Genomic DNA, 11833 nt, shown 5'->3' on the forward strand with positions numbered 1-11833 from the left:
GGGTCAACAGGTCATGGTGGTGGGTTGCTACAGACCCCCCTCAGCTGTCCTCAGCTGTCAAGGACTCCTTATCTTCACTGGCAAAACTGTTATCTCAACTTTCCTACAAGGAAATAGTGCTGCTTGGTGATTTTAATTGGGACTGGTTAACTTCTGTGTCAGAGGACTTTAAAAACCTGTGTACCTCTTTGAACATTACTCAGATTGTAGATAGTCCTACTCGCCCAAACATTAAGTCCCCAAATAAATCCTCCTTAATTGATCTCATTTTAACAAATGTGCCACATAAATACTCATCTGTGGGAGTATTTGCTAATGATGTGAGTGACCACTGTGTTGTAGCCACAATTAGGGACACTAAGATCCAAAAAGTGAAACCACGCATTATCACAAGGAGAGATAAAAAACACTTTGTGGAGCAGGGTTTTTTACACGATCTGTTTGATTTTGATTGGGGTAAGATCAATCTGTGTGCGGATGTAGAAACTGCATGGTCTTATTTTTATCTTGGTTTTATGAAAATTATAGATAAACATGCACCTCTGCGTAATTTCAGAGTGAAGGGTCGAGACAATCCCTGGTTTTCCGCTGAACTGTCCAGTCTCCTTCATGAGAGAAACAATGCCTGGGCTAAGGCTAGGAAATCAGGCTCAGAGGTAGAATGGCTACGCTTTAGGCAGCTAAGAAATAGCTTCACATCACAAATAAAAAGTGCTAAATCAAAGTTCTATTTGTCAGTTACCACAGAAAATCTGAATAATCCTAGGAAATTTTGGAAAGCCATAAAATCGATTTCCACTGGTGATATTCCAAATGAGCTACCTCCATGCCTTACCACAGCATCTGGCTCTATATCAGACAGGGCTACTATGCTCAATTGTTTTAATAAGCATTTTGTGTCTTGTGGCTCGCTGTTTGATTCTGTCACTGACTGTGCTTCTGCTTCTGTGAACGCTCCAATCCTTGAACAATGTGGTCTGGAAAACCCTTTCAATTTTACCCCTTTTACTGTTGGTGTTGTCCATGATGTTTTATCCAAGTTAGATCCTAGGAAACCGGCTGGCCCGGACAACCTAGAACCTTTCTTTTTAAAGATAGCTGTAGATTTTATTGCTCCACCGCTTACTTCTCTTTTTAACCTCTCCCTTAGCACAAATACAATTCCTAAAGTATGGAAGTCTGCTTATGTCTTGCCTTTACTAAAAGGAGGGGAGGCAACTATTTTAAATAACTATAGGCCAATCTCGAAATTGTCAGTTCTGGCTAAAGTGCTTGAACGACTAGTGAGTGAGCAAGTAAAGGACTTTTTATGTATAAATGATATCCTGTCATCCTTTTCTGACTCACCTTTAGTCACCGCTGGGTCACCAGACCTTCCTTCCACCAACACACTAACCTCCTTTTCCCCTCTCTCTCCAAGTGAGGTTCTTACCCTCATTACCTCTGCCCGCCCTACCACCTGTCCTCTGGACCCTATCCCTTCAAACCTCCTTCAGACTATCGCTCCTGATATTCTACCGTTTCTCACCCATTTCATCAACACTTCTCTAACTTCTGGTCACTTTCCAAACAGTCTCAAGGAGGCAAGAGTAAACCCTCTCCTAAAGAAACCCACTCTCAACCCGTCTGATGTTATAAACTACAGGCCTGTCTCTCTCCTCCCGTTCCTGTCTAAATCACTTGAACGCGCTGTCTTTAAACAACTCTCCTGTTATCTCCATGAGAACAACCTTCTGGATCCGCACCAGTCTGGTTTCAAGGCAGGTCACTCCACAGAAACTGCTCTCATTGCTGTCACGGAGGAACTGCACACTGCCAAAACTGCATCCCTCTCCTCTGTCATCATCCTGTTGGACCTGTCTGCTGCATTCGACACGGTGAATCATCAGATCCTCCTTCGCACTCTCCAAAAACTTGGAGTTTCAGGCTCTGCACTTTCCCTCCTCACCTCATACCTGAAAGACCGTACCTACAGGGTGACTTGGAGAGGGTCTGAGTCCGACCCTTGTCAATTAACTACGGGGGTCCCTCAGGGCTCTGTTCTTGGTCCCCTCCTCTTCTCCTTGTACACAAACTCGCTCGGATCAGTCATTAGCCCGCATGGTTTTTCTTACCACTGCTACGCTGACGACACCCAATTAATTCTGTCCTTTCCCCGCTCAGAGACCCAGGTCGTCGCACGCATCTCTGCTTGTCTAGCTGACATCTCTCAGTGGATGTCTGCTCACCACCTCAAGCTCAACCTTGACAAGACTGAGCTGCTCTTCCTCCCGGGAAAAGATTGTCCAACTCTTGACCTGACAATCAACATCGGCACCTCAGTTGTTTCCCCGACTCAGACTGCAAGGAATCTGGGTGTGACCCTAGATAACAACCTGTCCTTCACTGCAAACATCGCTGCTACAACCCGCTGCTGCAGATACACGCTTTACAACATCAGGAAGATACGTCCCCAGCTGACTCAGAAAGCGACTAAGGTTCTGGTCCAGGCTCTCGTCATCTCACGCCTAGACTACTGCAACTCCCTCCTGGCTGGTCTACCTGCATGTGCCATCCGACCTCTGCAGCTCATCCAGAATGCAGCGGCTCGTCTGGTTTTCAACCTTCCTAAATTCTCCCACACCACTCCGCTCCTCCGCTCCCTTCACTGGCTTCCGGTAACTGCTAGAATCCTCTTCAAGACACTGGTACTTGCTTACCGTGCTGCGAATGGATCTGGCCCTTCCTACATCCAGGACATGGTTAAACCGTACACCCCAGCGCGTGCACTACGCTCTGCATCAGCCAAACGACTCGTTGCGCCCTCGCTGCGAGGGGGACCCAAGTTCCCATCGGCGAAAACACGTGGGTTTGCTATCCTGGCTCCAAGATGGTGGAATGAGCTCCCCATTGACATCAGGACGGCAGATAGCTTGCACATCTTCCGGCGCAAACTGAAAACTCATCTCTTTCGACTCCACTTCGAGCGTTAGAACGATTAACGAAGCACTTTTATACTAATAAAGGACTGGATTACCTAAAGCCAGTTGAGTAGCACTTGAAATGTTTGGCTCTATGAAACCTGATATACTTATATGATTCTGTTTTCTTCAAGGTTGTGTCTTCCTGGTCGAATGTACTTATTGTAAGTCGCTTTGGACAAAAGCGTCAGCTAAATGCAATGTAATGTAATGTAATGTAATGAAACATCAGTCGGGCTTCAGGAAAAAACATAGCACCATCACTGCCACAATGAAAGTTGTAAATGACATCACTAGTTTTTTAGATAATAAGCAGAGTTGTGCAGCTCTGTTTATTGATCTCTCTAAAGCGTTTGACACCGTTGATCATCGCATTTTAAAACAGAGGCTACTCAGCATTGGCTTGTCCAGCCTTGCAGTGGGGTGGTTTGTGAACTACCTCTCTGAAAGGTCCCAATGTGTACACTTTGATGGGCTCACTTCTGAGTGGTTGAGCATTTCTAATGGTGTACCTCAGGGTTCTGTTCTAGGTCCACTTTTATTCTCTATTTATATTAATAGCTTGGGTGATAATGTGGAGGAAGCTACCTTACATTTTTATGCGGATGATACTGTGATGTATTGTGCAGGTACCTCAGTTAAGGAGGCTGTTGTTAAATTACAGACTGTTTTTAACACTGTTCAGACTCAGCTCTCAGCGCTTAAGCTTCTTTTAAATGTTGATAAAACCAAGTTAATGCTCTTTTCAAAAGCTAAAAAGTCACCAGAGCCTGTTTTAGATATTGTAACCATGCAAGGAAAAAAACTTGAAGTGGTTACCTCTTACAAATACCTTGGTATCTGGCTTGATGACTGTCTTTCTTTTAAACTGCATGTAAATAACCTGCTTAAAAAACTGAGGGTTAGGCTAGGTTTTTTTTATAGAAACAAGTCCTGTTTCTCTCTTGAGGCCAGGAAAAGGCTAGTCACTGTGACCTTTTTACCTGTGCTGGACTATGGTGATCTATTTTATATGAATGCGCCGGCCAATTACCTCACCAAGATAGATGCCGCCTATCATAGTGCACTAAGGTTTGTGATAGACTGTAAGACTTTGACTCATCATTGTACCCTGTATACAAGGGCAGGGTTGCTTTCACTTACTGTACGGCGGCTAAATCACTGGTATCTTTTTATTTATAAAGCAATGTTAGGGAAACTTCCGTCTTACATCTGTTCCCTGATCTCACAGCGTATTGTAAATGGCTACTGCCTGAGATCTAAAGCTGTGGTTGTATTACATGTGCCAACTGCTAGGACTGTATTAGGAAATACAGCTTTTAGATGCGCAGCGCCGCTAGCATGGAACAGTCTACAAAAGGAATGGAAGCTAAGCAGTTTGATTCCATTTCATGTTTTTAAAGCTAGGATAGACGCTATACAATCAGAAAATATTGGTGTCTGTAAATGCTACTAGTATACAAACTGTAGTATCATATAATGTCCTTTGTTTTCTGTCATGTTTGTATTAATGTTTGGAACTAATTGAAGCAGGTCACCATTGTAAAAGAGGTCTATGATCTCAATGGGTTTTATCTGTATAAATAAAGGTTTTGAATTGAATTGAATTGAATTCCCAGGGGGCCCCTTAAATGTTCTGACTTCTTCAATGGCGTTTCATCAATTTTACCCATGGTTATATCAGTTTGAGAGTTTTAAAATGAATGAATACAAAAAATAAAGTATATAAGAAATAATAAAACAAAATATTGGTGATAGAATAAAATAATAAAACTAAAATATTGGACTGATAGAATAAAAATAATAAAACAAAAATATTGGTTTGATAGAATAAAAATAATAAAACAAAAATATTGGACTGATAGAATAAATAGGTTTCAGATGTAAAACAAGAATGGGTATTCCGTTTTAGTATCCAATCTCTAAAACCTAAAGACAATTCGTCTTTTGAGCTGTTTCTATCTTAATATCTCTTGTTTTGATTTTTTATTCATCGTTTTGTTCCAGCTCTGCCAAATTAGTCCTAACTTCCAAGAGCTTTCTGGAAGGTGCCGGTGCAGGGCGACAATGTGTCAGGTGGTGCCAATTTGCTCCTTTTTTACCTTTTATCCGGAGAGCGTGTGAAGTTCTTTCAACAACTTCCCACGGACCCGTCCACCTGGGTTCAGCCCACTTTCTTTTGTGAACTTTCAACCTCACCCAATCACCCACAGGACAGGAGTCTCTTCTGGTGTCTCGTCTGGTGTTTCTGCAGTTCTCTGAACCTGTGTAGACAAGACTTGGATAATATTACTCAGAGCCCTGACATATTCATCCACTTCTATTTGTCTGATGTCTAAAACTGGGCCAGTCCCTCCTTCTCTAGGAGGCCCAGGCATTGGCCGACCAGTTAACCAGTTAAGCCCTGAGCCTGTTTTTCAGGTTTCAGGCTCGAAAATGCCACGAACACAACAAATGATATATCTTCACTTCTAAAAGGGGTAAATTAATAATTATTTTTCTCAAAGCAAGGTTGCATCTGTGAGTTGGATGTAGAAGTGTCAGAATCAATATAGATTTTTTTTTATTTTAAAGTAAATTCAGATGGAACATAGTAAAAACATGTAAATTCTAATGTCCACCTAAAAAAAAACCTTTACTTATCGTGAAAACCACCCTTGCATGATGGGTTAGTAGACTAAAAGCTTTAGGAATCCAAACTATAACATATAATAAGTACCCTGTATCAAGATTGATGCAAAACAAGTGAAATTTGACCTTTTTAGAGAGATTTAGAAAAATAAAGTCTAAGCGGACTCACCTCTGGGTAATTTGGGAACCATCGGTTCCATTTGAACTTTTTCACAGTAAAAATCATTTTATTACTTTGAATTATCACTATAGGTATTCATTCCATCCAAATACAACTGTTGTGAAAAAATAAATAAAATAAAATAAAACATAGGCTTACTCTTAGCCTCTGAATTAGCCCCGAGCGAAAAATGCTAACCTATTACAGCACCGAAAATCACTCCTCGCTCCCTTATTACTTATCCTAGCTGCACATCCAACACATTGTTTATGATCGCAAGGAGACACAGAATCTAACGGTGCCCATCTGAACAGCCCAACACTGAAAGATACAAACTCGCGACGTTATCAACAAAAACGTACATCAAAACAAATGGCGCTAGCGCTAATGCGCTAGGCTAACAATGACTTACCTTCCTCGTTGTCTGGTCTAAACTGGTCTTCAATGGCATTAAAACGATAAAAACGATGATGTATTTAATCCATAGATTAATATCCAATGGGGCTGTGTCCCCTTTGAAATGTTCTGATAATCTATAAGCAATAAGACTGCAATTCCGTTATCTGCTGTCCGCTCTGTGCTCCGTGCGCTCTGGGTCCTGCTGCATTTCCTGCTTCGTTACGCTGTAAACAATAAATGAAGTCTGCTGCGTAATGTACTTAAGTTGGCTGCCATTCTTTATAATTTGCGCAGGACCATATCTCTGGAACCCATTGGTCGATTTGTGTGATTTACACCTTTTTCTTAACCATCAGAACCAATAGAATCGATGGGCAGTTCCCAAATCTACGTAAACATTACCATGGAGAGGCGAAGTCACGCCCATCTACTTCCGGACCATGGGACCCCGGAAGCGAAAAATTTACATTGAATTCAATGGAGAGAGAACACGTATCTTTTGATCCCGTTTGAATTGTGCCACGAACTACACATATGATGTTTGTCAATCTTAAACAATCATTTCCATGTCAAAAAAGTCACATTTTGTCGTAAAACTGCTGAAATATAAGACTATGAAAAATACGCTACTACAAAGACTACAAATCCCAAATCCCATTCTGGGTCGCGTAAGTGATGTCACAGGCATGCTCGGTGATTTATAATAAGACTCGTAATTAAAGCGAAGAAGAAGAAGATCTCATAACTGATTTATTCCCTCCAATAAATTATAGATCGCTAAAAATAAATTCACTTTTACAAGATGCCTGTGTGCTTTGTACCAGGTTGTAGTCATAAAAGTGATCATACCACTTGCTCCTTCTATCGATTCCCGTCTGATGAAAGGACCAGGAGTCGCTGGATCAGACATATCAGGTAATATCATAGGTAATATACATGTTGTGCATGGAACATAGTCAAGTTAGCTACCTAGCTAGTAGCGACGAGTAGCGAGCACGTTAGTTAGCATTACATTACTTAGCCTTGTCATTTTTAGTAGCCTTACCATGAAGTTATTATTTTATTACATGAAGTAAACCAAAATGTTAAACAGTAACCAAACATGATGGTAAGTATTTCGTGAAACTTTTGAAGAGTAGCCTACTGCGCCCTCCACCGGGTGCTAAGGAAGCAGTTCAGGGAGAGTCGAAGGCAGGCATGGAGCTTTGCATGACATTCTTCTGGACGTGTTTCATTGTGATGACAATCTGTTTGTTGGAAAGACAGTCGTTGTGTGCTTATTGAGAGAAAATTGTTAGAAGAGATAATTATTCAAAGTGTTGTTACTTTAAAATGTGCTGTTACTGACCTTTTTCTCTTTTATTTTCTTTACCTCACCTGTAACTGCTGAGACGTTGAGGAACATGCACACTGACCTGCTCTGGCAACCTGATTTCCACTGTACGTAATAGTATTTGGTTATGATATATTATTTATATACATCAAAGGCACAATGCACCCCCCAGAGACACACATGTATTGAGTGTGATATTGTGCATAGGTCATGTGAAATCATCTTTACATACTAGAAAACTAGGAGCGGCAACTTGTTTTGAAATTGAATTTTTAATATCCGATAATAAAGTTGATCTGTTTTCTTTATTCTTCTCTCTTCCCAGCTCCATCACCATTCTCTGTTCCTGCAGGTCCTGCTTGCTAATCAATGCTCATATTTTTTTACACAATTACAAATAAAGTCATTGTATTGTATGACATGAAGTTGTGCTTCATTCGGAGTCAATAATAAATTCATTCTGCCTTCAACTGCGCAATGATTGTGGACTGCACCGACATCCATGTAGCTGCCCCCCAGTAAGATGAACCAAGCAAAGAGGGTCCCCATCATGCCCAAGGACATCCAGCTGGCCCGCCGCATCCGCGGAGAGAGGGCTTAGACTGACCTGAGACCAGCACACCCAAACACAACAGCTCTTTTAAGAGCCACATACATTTTCAAAGAGTTGCAATCCTACGTTATTATAATGATTAAACTGGTTCATGTATCACTTAGTTTACTGAACCGTGATGAATGAAAGAAATTAGTGAGGTAGTGGTTTACTGAAGTTACAAAGACATTAATATATGAGTAACAGGTCAGTGTAAACACAAGCTTCTGTCAATTATGGATCATTCAAACTATTTATATAAAAATATGTAATAAAGTTCTAAAACAAGTATTCGGTATATTCCTTGATAGCTTTTGGAGAAGGTTGTTTTTAAGTTTACTAAAATCTATCGTTTCAACTGTTTCACTTTATAAAAAGGGAACAGGTGAGTAGAGCATCATTGAGTTTCTTATTCTGTCAGTAAATTATCCAAATGAATGTTTTTCATTATTTTAGTCAACCCTAAACAAATTGATTGTACCTTTTAATGATGACCTTACATGGTCGGCAAAGTTAAATTAACTTCAGAAAATTAAATCTGTTCTGAGAAAAAACTAATAAATGTTTAAAGATAGGAACTTGCCATCCCACTGAAAAACAGTCCGTAGAGATTTAAAGGCGTAGTTGTAGTTCAGTCCAACGTTTCATTTGGATTCATTTGACAACAGTCAACTATTTTCATAAAGAATATATATATTTTTCAAAGTCAACTTTATTGTCAATCTTACTCAGTTTGAGAGATCAAAAAGACGTTTAAATACAATTATACAATTTACAGATATGTATACAAATATATATATCCTATATACACCATCATGTATAATGATGGTGTATGATGTAGAAGGAAGTGTGGTAGATAACAAGTAAATATAGAGTTACATACAGATCCATGTTACAGCAAAAGATGGAATAACTAAGAAGCACGCAGTATAATAATAATTACATGCAACAATTAAATAACTGCTCAGCATCTCCACCACAATCCCAATCTGCTGTGTCCTGTTTTCCTCCCCTCTGCATAACACCCCATCACACATACGAAACACAACGCAGAGTCCGAGGGTGTTAAGAGTATGTTTATTGAAATGTCCTCCTCTCTACTGGCCAACACAGGGAGCATATGCTGGGTGTAGAATTGTTCCAGGAGGAGGAGATTTCCATGCCATGCAGGGTCTTTGGGGATGGGGATGATGATCGCCTCCTTCGTGGTCCACACAACAAAGTAGCAGAGACTCCGGTCTGTGATGTGCAGCTGCCCTTGGACCTGGTGCCAGTATGGGTGATTCTCCTTGAGAATATATGACCCACCCTCCTCACGGAGACAGAAGGATGGTAACTGGACTGCCTCCGTGATGGTCATGTTCCTCTGGCTGTGTGGACACTTCACCTCCAGCAGGGCAGATGGCTGCACAAGTCCATCGGGTGATGCTCCCAGAACACCCGACTCACTCACAAAGAGACCAGACTCGATTCGAACACTGTCACTTGATAGGCCTCCACAAAAGCCTTCACCCCTTCGGCCTCGTTTACAACCCCCCAGTTGACAGTTGGCGATGTCTCTGGCCAGTGGGTTGTATGTCTCCTCTCGCTGATGGTAAAGTTGAGACACCGGCTGGACTACTTTGGAAGTGCCAGGCTTCCTCCACTGGCACTCAACATCTGTGGAGCTGATCTGCCACATGGCAAATATTGCCAATGCTGCAGCGTGGCTGCATTTGTACATCTCCTGTGCACAATCACAGACAGCGCTCTGCATCGCGCCATCGTCTCCCATGCAGATCTGTAAAAATAAAGTAAGTACCATTTGTTAGCATGCTATAATAGATTGAATGAGCAATAATACAAGGATGGTCCGGATCTGGGGGTGGGAGGGTTTATTTTTCCATAGTTTTGTCCTCTTGTCTGTTGTTATTGTTTGTTTTTCTGTATTTTTTGTAATTTGTGTTGTATTGGTTGTGATTGTACATTGTATTTTTCTAAATGTGTATGAATACGTTTTTGAAAAACATTTGATCAACAATAAAAAAGGATTTGGTCAGGATCTAGACTCAGTGTGTAGTTTATTAATTAATCAATGCTCTCTACATTAGGAAAACACATACCGGTGTACCAGAGGGAGTCACACACAGCTGTGCCTAGATAACCAAAATCATTGAATCTACACACAGCAAATAAAGTCAAATGACAACGAGAAAAAGGAGATCACACATACAGTATAGTCGATATAAAACTGGCCGCTTCAATCTGAAGAGCAACTAAAACAAAACACGGGAGTGTACCTTGTTCTTGTGAACACTAATGTTATCCACAGCATACACAGAGACCACGAAGTTTTTAAGGAGAAAACTAGTTGCTAAAACAAAACACGTTAGTGTACCTTGTTAGCTAATGTTAGCTAGCTGACATTAACGTTACACATTGCACTCATATTACTCACCGAAACCTTGTAAAGCCGGTCCCGCATGCTGGCTCTTACAGAACCGACTAACTCCCCTTTCATATAGGTACAGCTCTCAACGTGCCCAGACTTGTAGTGATTTTCACCTCGTAAAATACTTTTATTCTCATTCTGAAAGAATGTGGTGAAATGTGCTAACGTGACGGCCATCTTTATGTTGGTGACGCGTATTGTGCGAGACGAGAGACCTGTAGTTCACTGAGCGGTTTCACACGAAAAAATGTGTAACTTCACAGTTTTACGACACATTTTTATTTTTTTGACTTGCAAAATGTTCTTTTAAATTGACAAACATCATATGTGTCATTCGTGGCACAATTCAAACGGGATCAAAAGATAACCTTTCTCTCTCCATTGACTTCAATGTATAATTTTCCGCTTCCGGGGTCCCATGGAGGCTTTCGGAAGGGGAGGGACTTCGCCTCTCTATAGCGGACGTAATAGAGAAGCAAACGAAGCATATCTGAAAGTGCAAGCCTGGACGGCAATACTTTATACCGAGTATATTGCCATAAATATGATGATTGATTATCAGTAAAAAATTATACGTGACACAAAGACATTGGATTAACCTTGAGATGCGTTTTTATTCCGTTGAACACAACTTTTGATAACAAATCAAAAAAGGTAAGACGTAATTATTGTAATATTTTTGAAACCGGATGTTGTTTACTTTCTCTTTTCTGGCTGATAGCTCCAGGAATTCGAGGTCGGACAGTGATGACATTACATGTGTGGAATCTGTGGAGTCTCAGCTTTAAATCGTATATCTTGTTTGTGCAGTTAAGATAGTAATAAGGGCATTTCTACCATGTGTTGTGTGTAAAAAAGCGTTAGCATTAGTTAGCATTTTTTCGCTCAATGCTAATTCAAAGGCTTGGTATTACTCTTGTGTTTTTCTTAGCTAACAATTGTTCTTATTGTCAGTTAGCGGAGTTTCTTACCTTTAAAAGGGTATGAAACATTAATAGTTTCATAAATGTTAAGAAGCCCTGAGACATGTGAGAAAAAAAAAACTGTGGGAGGGGTCCACTGGGGGGACCTTCGGGCTTAACTGGTTAACAACTCATGGGGTGAAAGATGTGTTTTAGCACCCTCAGAAGATCTCATTGACATGAGTGCCAGAGGCAAAGCATCTACCCATTTCATGTTTGTGCCAAAAATTACTTTTGCTATTTTCCCTTTTAATGTTCGATTTGCTCTTTCTACTATACCCTGAGATTGTGGGTGGTATGCTGACCCAAACTTATGAATTATACCAAAATATAACTCAACTTCCTCCAAGTGTTTGCTTGTAAAA

This window comes from Gymnodraco acuticeps, unplaced genomic scaffold (genome assembly GCF_902827175.1).
Source record: "Gymnodraco acuticeps unplaced genomic scaffold, fGymAcu1.1, whole genome shotgun sequence".
Classification (NCBI taxonomy): domain Eukaryota; kingdom Metazoa; phylum Chordata; class Actinopteri; order Perciformes; family Bathydraconidae; genus Gymnodraco; species Gymnodraco acuticeps.